This window comes from Sus scrofa, chromosome 7, assembly GCF_054392235.1.
Source record: "Sus scrofa isolate SSC_HxYL_T2T_F1_AM1 chromosome 7, Sscrofa_HxYL_maternal_Yorkshire_Landrace_v2.0, whole genome shotgun sequence".
Classification (NCBI taxonomy): domain Eukaryota; kingdom Metazoa; phylum Chordata; class Mammalia; order Artiodactyla; family Suidae; genus Sus; species Sus scrofa.
This window is the reverse complement of record NC_139389.1, coordinates 13,511,070-13,521,734: the sequence shown is the minus strand read 5'-3', so window position 1 is coordinate 13,521,734 and position 10,665 is coordinate 13,511,070. Positions and strand designations below refer to the sequence as shown.

General features: G+C 44.0%; 1 protein-coding gene across 5 annotated transcripts in view; it reads left to right on the top strand.

Annotated features, from left to right (window-relative positions):
• Positions 1-4,857: 4,857 nt before the first annotated feature.
• Positions 4,858-10,665, top strand: part of NUP153 (nucleoporin 153) — an 88,700-nt gene continuing 82,892 nt past the window's right edge. For 2 of the 5 annotated variants that reach the window (XM_084967450.1, XM_084967447.1), the window contains exons 1-4: positions 4,858-4,924; positions 6,040-6,222; positions 8,750-8,992; positions 10,146-10,220. The gene's annotated coding sequence lies outside the window, so the exon portion shown is untranslated. Of the gene's footprint in view, positions 4,925-6,039; positions 6,223-7,067; positions 7,110-8,749; positions 8,993-9,036; positions 9,441-10,145; positions 10,221-10,665 lie in introns of those variants that run through there. The other 3 variants (XM_084967449.1, XM_084967446.1, XM_084967448.1) reach the window with 2 other exon arrangements.

Below are 10,665 nucleotides of genomic sequence, written 5' to 3'. Positions count from 1 at the left end.
TTTTCATCAGAGCCTCAAAGTTAATCTCCCCTGATAAAATACTTAGGAAAAATTTTACTGAGGAGGTGAAAGATCTGTACACTGAAAACTATGACAGCAATGAAAGAAATTGAAGACACAGATGAATGGAAAGATATCCCATGTTCATGGATTGAAGGGATTAATATTGCTTAAAATGTCCATACTACCTAAAGCTATCTAAAGAATTGATGCAGGAGGGAGTTCCCATCATGGCTCAGTGGTTAATGAACCCAACTAGTATCCATGAGTATGTGGGTTCGATCCCTGGCCTTGCTCAGTAGGTTAAGGATCTGGCACTGTTGTGACCTGTGGTGTAGGCCAAAGACAGCTCTGATGCTACATTGCTGTGGCTATGGCATAGGTCAGCAGCTATAGCTCCAATTTGACCCCTAGCCTGGGAACCTCCATATGCTGTGGGTGCAGCCCTAAAAAGACAAAAACCACACACACACACACACACAAAGAATTGATGCAATCCCTAACAAGATTCCAATAGCATTTTTTACAGAAATCCAAAAAATATATATATCCTGAAGTTCATTTCATGGCACAATGGTAACAAACCAACTAGTATCTAAAAAGGACATGGCTTGGATCCCTGGCCTCACTCAGTGGGTTAAAGATCCAGTGTTGCCATGAGCTGTGGTCTAGGTGGCAGATGCGGCTTAGATCTTGCATTGCTGTGGCTGTGGTGTAGGCTGGCAGCTTCAGCTCTAATTCAACCCCTAGTTTAGGAACTTTCATATGCTACAGGTATGGCCCTAAAAAGGCAAAAAAAAAAAAAAAAATCCTAAAAGTCATATGGAACCACGAAAGACACTGAATAGCCAAAGCAATCCTAAATAAGAAGAGCAAAGCTGGAAATATCACAGTCCTAATTTTAAACTATATTACAAAGCTATAGTAATCAAAACAGTATGATACTATCTAAAAGCAGACACATGGACCAATGGAACAAAATCAAGAGCCCAGAAGTAAACCCACACCTAAACAGTCAACTAATATTTGACGAGACAGCCAAGAATGCTCAGTGGATAAAAGACAGTCTCTTCAATAAATGGTACGGAGAAGATTGGATAAAACTAGATTCCTGTATTACTCCACTCACAAAAATTAAGTTGAAATGGATTAAAGACTTGTATGAAAGATCTGAAATCATAAAACTCCTAGAAGAAAACAAAGGGGAAAATCTCCTTGATGAGAGTCTTGGCAATAATTTTTTTAGACATGACACCTAAAGCAAAGGCAACAAAAACAACAACAGACAGGTGGGACTACATCAAACTAAAAAGCTTCTGTACAGCAAAAGGAGTGATTGACAAAATGAAAAGCCAACCAGTGGTATGAAACAAAATACTTGCAAATCATACATTAGATAAGTGGTTAATACCCAAAATATATAAAGAACCAATACAACTCAATAGCAAGAAAATAAAAAATCCCAAATAAAAAGTGGGCAAATGACCTGAATAGGCATTTTTCCAAAGAAGGTACTCAAATGGCCAACAGGTTTGTGAAAAGTTGCTCAACATCACTAATCATTAGGGAAATGCAGATCAAAAGCACTATGAGAGATAACTCACACCTGTTAGAATTGCTGATGTCAAAAACACAAGAAGTAACAAGTTCTGGCAAGGATGCGGAGAAAAGGAAATCCTGGTACACTGTTGGTGGGTGTGTAAATTTGTATAGCCACTATGGAAAACAGCGTGGAATTTCCTCAAAAGAATTAAAAATAAAATTATCATATGATCCAGCAATGCCATTTTTGGGTATATATCTGAAGGGAAGGAAATCACCATCCCTGGACTTCTCGTTGTGGCTCAGCAGAAATGAATCTGACTCGTAAGCATGAGGTTGCTGGTTTGATCCCTGACCTTGCTCAGTGGGTTAAGGATCCAGCATTGCCATGAGCTGTGGTGTAGGTTACAAACGTGGCTCCGATGCTGCATTGCTGTGGCTGTGGTGTAGGCCGGTGGCTACAGCTCCACTTAGATTGCTAGCCTGGGAACTTCCATATACTGCAGATGCAGCCCTAAAGAGCAAAAAAAAAAGAAAAAAGAAAAAGCACCATCCCCTTATGTTCAATGAACATTATTTACAATAATCAAGACACGGAAACAAGTGTCCGTTGATGGATGAAGAGATGAAGAAAATGTGTCTATATTATCCAACACACACAAAAAAAGAAGGAAATCCTGCTATTTGGGACAATTGGGACAATGTGGATGGACTTCAAGGACAGTATGCTAAATGAAATAAGTCAGAGAAAGGCAAATAAATACTCTTATGATCTCATTTATATGTGGAATTAAAAAAAGCTGAACTCAAAAATACAGAACGGATTGATGGTTGCCAGGGGTGGGGGAGGGTGAAGATGGGCAAAAGGTACAAACTCCCAGCTGTGAGTTCTGGGAAGGTCAAGTACAGCATGGTGACTGTAGTTGACAACACTGTGCCATGTATTTGAAAGTTGCCGAGAGAGTAGATATTAAAAGTTCTCATCAGGGAGTTCTCTTTTGGCCTAACAGTTAAGGATCTGGCATCGTCACTGCTGTGGCTCAGGTCTCTGGACTGATCCCCGGCCCAGAAACTTCTGCATTAAAAAATGTAATCATGGAGTTCCCGTCGTGGCGCAGTGGTTAACGAATCCGACTAGGAACCATGAGGTCGCGGGTTCGGTCCCTGCCCTTGCTCAGTGGGTTAACGATCCGGCGTTGCCATGAGCTGTGGTGTAGGTTGCAGACGTGGCTCGGATCCCGCGTTGCTGTGGCTCTGGCGTAGGCCGGCAGCTACAGTTCCGATTCAATCCCCAGCCTGGGAACCTCCATATGCCGCGGGAGCGGCCCAAGAAATAGCAACAACAACAACAACAAAAGACAAAAAGACAAAAATAAAATAAAATTAAAAAAAAATAAACCTAAAAGGAAGGAATAAAAAGCACAAAAAAGTGGTGAGAGAAGAAATAGTTAAATCTAAACAAGCATCAACAGAACAAAACTTGTGTAGAAGTATGACAATGTTGTGGAACAAAAAATATGGGAGTTCTCTTGTGGCTCAGCAGGTTATGGATCTGGCATTGTCACTGCTGTGATTTGAGTTCCATCCCTGGACTAGAAACTTCTACGTGCCACAACTACAGCCAAAAAAAGAAAAAACCAAAAAAAAAAAATTACTCAGTGAAAACAAAGACCACACCCCAAATAGTGTAAAATTCACTGGACCTTGAATGAGGAGGTAGCTATTCTATGACTAAGTCACAAAATTGTGACTTTGAATACATAGCCTAAGCCTTCTGGACCACAATTGCCTATAATGAAACACAAGAGTAACTGATAAGAATTTATGAATTGAATGAATAGCAGAATGTAAAAAATGCTTCGCCATCTGGCAAACCATCACAAAGAGCAAAGGTGTTATCTAAAGTATAAATACAGAACTGCTGTATAGCACGGGGAACTATATTTGGTCACTTGTGATGGAACAAGATGGAGGATAAGGTGAGAAAAAGAATATATACATATATATGACTGGGTCACTTTGCTGTCCAGCAGAAATTGACAGAACTTATAAATCAACTGTAACAGAAAAAGTAAAGGAGTTCCTGTCGTGGTGCAGTGGAAACGAATCCGACTAGGAACCATGAGGTTGTGGGTTCGATCCCTGGCCTCGCTCAGTGGGTTGAAGATCCGGCGTTGCCATGAGCTGTGGTGTAGGTTGCAGACGCGGCTCAGATTCCACATTCCTGTGGTGTAGGCCATCAGCTACAGTTCCAATTCCACCCCTAGCCTGGGAACCTCCATATGCCACAGATGTGGCCCTAAAAAGACAAAAGACAAAAAGAACAACAACAACAAAAAAGATGTAATTGCTATACAGCACTATGTAAGTTTAAGGCGTGCAGCGTGATTCGACTTAACGTACATCATGAAATGATTAGCACAATTAGTAATGAGCGATTGATTCACCATCACATATAGATACAAAAGTAAAGAAATAGAAAAAGAATGTGTGTGATGAGAACTTCTAGGATTTACTCTTAGCTTTCATATGTAACACATAGCTGTGTTGTCTATATTATGTGGTACATAATAGGACTTATTTATCTTATAACTGGAAGTTTGTAGTATCTTTTGACCACCTTCACCCAAGTTCCCTTCCCTCCATCCCCCAATTCCTGCCTGTCATAACCACAAATCAGATCCTTTTTTCTGAGTTTGTACATATGCTTCCTTTTGAAGTATAACTGACGACACTGTGTTAGTTCCTATTACACAACATAGTGATTTTTCTTCTATCCACTTCCAAATGGTCCCCACCTTAGGTCTGGTTATAAGATGTGACCGTATAAATCTATCACTGAGTGACTGACTGTATTGCCAACACTGTCCATTTCATCTTCACGACTCACTTCTTTTGCAGCTGCAGGTTTGTACCTATTGCTCTCCTGCACCTATTTCTCTCCTCCTCCCACCTCCCTGCCCTCGGGAAACCACCTGTTTGTCCTCTGTACCTATAACTCTGTTCCTCTTTTGTTACTGTCATTTGTTTTTTAGATTCCACAGCTAATTGAAATCATAAAGCATTTGACTCTCTCTGTCACTGCTTAATCAACTTGAAAGGAAAAGATATATGTCTCAATAATTTAAACCTGGAGCGAGATATTTCAGTGTAAATTTACTTTCCTGAGAAAAAGAAATTATTGGAAACTGCTTAGGCTTCATTGACTTCTCTGCTCCTGTTTCAGCCTGTCCACCGCCCCTCACCTCATTTTTCAGGCCCTTTGCTGTATTATTTAATATGGAGTAGTATTCTGATGTCATAATAACAATACATGACTTTTTGTTGGGGTCAAGTCAATAAGCATAGCTGACTTTTATACTATCAACTACCATCCCAGGGGGTGAGTCTTTCGAATCATGACTTGTGAATGATTTTCAGCTAGTGTGTTGATTATCACCCTCTAGGACATAATCCTTTAAGAGCTCCAATTTAGCTCCGTACTCCTAACCTGATTTTAGAATAAAATAGGCCAATGATATTGCCAGCCTGACATATCCTACCTGGCTATATTCCCTTTTTAAAAAGATGAACTGGTCTCTCCAAATAAATTAAGATGATATTCAACAATAATTTAAACAGATTAATAATTTAAACAGGTCAAGCAATTTTTAAAAAATTTTACTTTGTGGGAGTTCCTGTCGTGTCTCAGTGGTTAATGAATCTGACTAGGAACCATGAGGTTGTGGGTTCGATCCCTGGCCTCGCTCAGTGGGCTAAGGATCCAGCATTGCTGTGAGCTGTGGCATAGGTCGCAGACGTGGCTCAGATCCTGTGTTGCTGTGGCCCTGGCGTAGGCAGGCAGCTACAGCTCCGATTTGGCCCTTAGCCTGGGAACCTCCATATGCTGCAAGTGCAGCACTAGAAAATACAAAAAAGACAAAATTTTTTACTTGTTTAGTTCCCTTCATAACTCAGTGGTTAGTGAACCCAGCTAACATCTATGAGGACCTGGGTTCGATCCCTGGCCTTGTTTGGTGGGTTAAGGATCTGGTGGTGTAGCTCGCGGACACGGCTTGGATCCTGCATTGCTGTGGCTGTGGTGCAGGCCGGCAGCTACAGCTCCAATTGGACCCCTAGCCTGGGAACTTCCAGATGCCACACATGTGGCCCTAAAAAGACAAAAACAGTAAAAAAAACATTTTTTTTTACTTTGTAATTTTTGTACTTGGGGAATATATCTTAAATGCTCAGGCCTTGCCTCTGGAAGTATCCCCGAACCTTGAGAAACTGGGGTGCTTAGATATGCAGGTGATTCTTCTCAAGAACCTGGTAGCATCTGAGTCCCTGGGCAATAGTTTTGCCTTTGACACAGGATGCAGCTATGCTGTTGGATGGTCCTGTTCGGCGGGTGAGGCTCAGAGTTTCTTCTTGGGGCCTGGACAGGACGCTGAAGGATGGGAGAAGCGGGATAGGAGCAAGATGAGATGGGGCCTTGAGCACCCTCTCGTCCTCCAGGTTCTCTTCCCTTTGAAAGATGGATACAGAACGCCACACGAGATTTTGGCTCTACGCAAGGAACCTTTAACTGGATGTTGCCGCTCCAGGGATAAGAAGGAAAGGGAGAGGAGGCAGAAGATGTGGGAAAGCCAAGGGGAGGCATTCCCCGAAGCAGCCGAGAGAACGAGTGCAGCTGAGCATGTAAGAAAAATGTTGGGAGCCTTTTAAAATGTATATTCCTAGGAGTTCCCATCGTGGTGCCTGAAATAATCTGACCAGGAACCATGAGATTGCGGGTTCGATCCCTGGCCTTGCTCAGTGGGTTAAGGATCTGGCATTGACGTGAGCTGTGGTGTAGGCTGCAGACGTGTCTCGGATCTGGTGTTGCTGTGGTGTAGGCCGACAGCTGTAGCTCTGATTAAACCCCTAGCCTGGGAACTTCCATATGCTGCAGGTGCAGCCCTAAAAAAGCAAAAAAACCCAAAAAACAACAAAAAAAGATGTATATTCCTAGATTCAACTGTAGAGAGTCTCTAGGTCTGGAGTGGGGCCCTGAAAATCCATGTCTGAAATGCTTCCCATCAGATGTTGTCGCCAGATTTGGGGGCTACTGTGGAGGAGCGTAGCTTGTGCCCAAAGAAATCAGGAGCTAATTCTTTTTTTTTTTTTTTTTTTTTGGCTTTTGTCCTTTTAGGGCCACACCCATGGCATATGGAGGTTCCCAGGCTAGGGGTCTAATTGGAGCTGTAGCCACTGGCCTACGCCAGTGACACAGCAACGTGGGATCCGAGCCACATCTCCCACCTACACCACAGCTCATGGCAACGCCGGACCTTAACCCACTGAGCAAGGCCAGGGATCGAACCCACAACCTCATGGTTCCTAGTTGGATTCGTCAACCGCTGAGCCATGATGGGAACTCAGGAGCTAATTCTTTAGCTCTAACTTTGAAGCGGGGTGGTGGCGGGGGGGAGTCTGAGGATGTTTAAAATCAGTTTAAAGTTGGTTTCCTCTATTCTCTCCTCATTCTCTCTCCCCTTATCGAGTAAATTCTTTTGTATTCATTGCCTCGAGGAGAAGAAGCCAAGGTGAAAAGGAACAACCTTCCAAAGTCTTCCAAAAACCTAAGATCCTTAGAAGAGTTAGATACTCAAGAGAAATACTCTAGAGCGGGAAGGCGGGGCCATGTCGAGAACAAGATGGGGGGGTCAGGTGGGGAGGAAAGAAAAGAAAAAAGAAAAAGATTGAGGAAGATTATCTAGGCAGAGGGAAGTTTTTTGTTTTTTGTTTTCTTTTTTCGGCTCCACCAGCGCCTATGGAAGTTCCCAGGCCAGGGATCCTTAAGCAGCTGTGCCACAGTGGGAACTCCCAAGGCAGGGGGAGTTTAGAAGGGGGAGGGGAACCAAGAGAACTGGGGGCCTTGAGTCCTCCAGAGGAACTCAGTGCCCTTCCCTGGGGGAGGAAACCCAGGGAGAAGGCAAAACCTGAGAAAGTCAGTAGGATTCAATGGCAAAGAGCCTTAAGCTTCACTCCCCAAAGCAGAAGCCCTAGAGAGGGAAGGGCTACCCCGTGCACCTCGGCCCAGAGGGACAGGGAGGGAAGGCAAACGCCTGCACTGAAGGGGCCAGGAGGTCAGGACCGTGAGCTGCCTTGGCAACAATCTGCATGGACAGGGGGCATCCACAAACAGAAGCCCCCCCCTCCCCGCCCCAGCATGATGTGAGCCAGCCCAAGGGACCCCTCTAGGAAAAAGGCGGGCTGGTGAGACTGGACTTAGTTCATGTTTTGGCAGCCTTTAAGAGATGATGTCTGGGAGCTGAAATTCTCTTGAGTTAAATAAACAGGAATTTACTTTTTGTTTTGGTCTTTCTAGGGCTGCACCTGTGGTATATGGAGGTTCCCAGGCTAGGGGTCCAATTGAAGCTATAGCTGCCACAGCAACACCGGATCCGAGTCGTGTCTGCAACCTACACCACTGGTCACAGCAATGCCAGATCCTTAACCCACTTAGCAAGGCCAGGGGTCGAACCTGCATCCTCATGGATGTTAGTCAGATTCGGTTCAACTGAGCCACAATGGGAACTCAGGTAATTACATTTCTTAAATACCTGAGTCACGGACATACTCCTGTCTGCTCTCTGCTCGGTTAGGTCTAGACTCCTGGCTGCTGCATTAGAAGCTAATCAAATGAATTCGGGTGATAAATGGCTTCACAGCCTGAGGTAGGTGTAGGGGAGGGAGGATGGGCCTGCAGCTGTTTCAGTCAATAGCCAGGATATCTTAAAGATCTCAGATAGAGCTGTAAGTCATTCGAGCGTAGGTGCAACTCTAATTTTAATTCAAGACATTTTGAACTAGGGCAAAGATGCAAGGTGGCCAGATTTAGCAGTTAAGTTGTCCCACGCATTAGGTGCACTATGGGGGACATCCTTATAATAAAAAAATTACTCATTGCTTGGAGCTTCCGCTGTGGCGCAGTGGGTTAAAGATCCGGTGTTGCCGCAGCTCTGGCATAGGTCACAGCTGCGGCTCGGATTTGATCCCTGGCCTGGGAATTTTCACAGGCTGCAGGTGAGACGGAAAAGGAAACAAATTTACTCATTGTTTTTCTGAATTGCCAATGTAGCTGGGTGGCTTCTATGTTATCTGGCAACCCTGCAAAGAAAGGAACTCCCAGATGAGGGGTCCCAATAAGACTTCTGCCACTGTCCCCTGATCTGGGTAGCAGAGCTCTTATGCAGTTCCAGAAACGTTGCCAAGGCCCTCACTGAGAAGCAGCTGGACAAACCTTGAAGTTGAGAAGAGGCAGGAATGTCAGTGGGCTGAGCAGCTTCCGTAAACATCTCGGGCTCCACTCCCTGCATCCGCCCATTGGCTTTGGGAAGTTCTAGAATGCCGCCTGGCTTAAGGAGAGGAATACAAGTTTTGAAATCAGTCAGACCTGAGTTCAGAGCCCTTCCGTCAACTGCAGGTATATGACCTTGAGTGAACTACCTAACCTTTCTCTTTTCGAAGACTCCCTAAGAAGCGTTGTAAGGATGAAAAAGACTGCAGGTAAAGCACACAGCGAGGTGTGTGGCTTCCAGGGGCTACTCCTTACTGCGATGATTTCACATACTTTGCTACTATGTAAGAGTGTGGGAAACTTTAAATCATATTCCTTGGTCTCTTCCTCACCTCTGAAAGATCCTACTTGGACACTGCAATTATCTGGGGACATGATTTGTCACATTGCAACTTCAGGTGTATGTGTCTAGAATGTACATCTTAGAGGACCTTCCTTTAACCTGGCTTTTAATACTGAAGAATTTATTTACATCTAAATTTTAAAAATGGCATTCTCAACACATCTTCTAGTTGAGTGTCCTAATCACCATTCCACTGAGTCCAAGGAGTGAGTACGGACAATGCTGGATTAGGTAAAGCTTTTCTTCTGCTTGGAAAGTGTTTAAAGAATGTAAATTTAAAGCCATTTACACAGTAAATATGTCCAAAATAAATTTACCTGTGTAAGTATTTATTCAAAATATTTAAAAGTGAAAGTACAACCATTTCTGTTGTGGCTCAGCAGTAATGAACCTGACTGGTATCCCTGAGGATGCGGGTTCGATCCCTGGCCTCCCTCAGTGGGTTAAAGATCCGGCATTGCCGTGCCCTGCGGTGTAGGTCGCAGATGTGGCTCGGATCCAGAGTTGCAGTGGCTGTGGTGTACGGCTGGCAGCTGCAGCTCTGATTCCACCCCTAGCCTGGGAACTTCCATATGCTGCATGTTTGGCCCTAAAGGCAGGGGGCGGGGGGCGGGGAAGAGAGGAAGGGGGAGATTAAAGGTGTTTTAATAATAAAAGATGATTTGAACAGATTTTAAAGTATCTCTGAAATACACAGAAATCATGCCATCCCCTAAAGAAAGGCAAAACCTCTGTGAATATGCCTTCGTCCATTTAGCACCTGCTACTCTGAATATAAAATGTTAGGAAACCATGGTGTGGCAATAAGGAGGGTCTTTTCTTTCTAGTGTATTATTTATTAGTCCTTCATTATTTACGACGGCAGGAAGCGATACTCTGTGCGTCTGTAGCACCACTCCTGCAAGGTACCCCTCATCCTTCCTTTGTTTGTTTTAGAGCTTTTGAATTTGGCTCAACGAGGAGCCACTCTGGACTCAGAAGACTGACTTATGGAGGCTCAATACACCAAAGGTGAGTTCAGACTGCTGCAGACCTGGCAGAATTTTTGACCCGTGTTTTCAGAACTTGCTCGTCGCAACTATTGAAACGTGCTCTCCCCTTTCTCACCTCGCCCCTCCCTTCTCTCTTACATCACTCCTTAAACATCTTCCCTTTCTTTTTCTATATTGCTGGCATGGGTAGGAAGCTGTCAGTGAATGTTGCTGAAAAAAATCGAAACAAGGGATCTGATTTGACTTGTTTAGACCTGAGGTAGAACCGGCTGCTATACTTGTCTTTTCCTTAGCTGGAACTTAGGATAGAAAGCGTCTAGGAACTATGGCATTTGTTCCCCTCCATCTCAGTCTTTTAGGCTTTTCAAAAGATCCTGTTCTAAAGTGAGTGATGGAGCGAATGAATGGCAAGAGTCAGCCCCCTTTGGTTTGTAAACTCAAACCAAACCTTGAGCAAAGGAAGA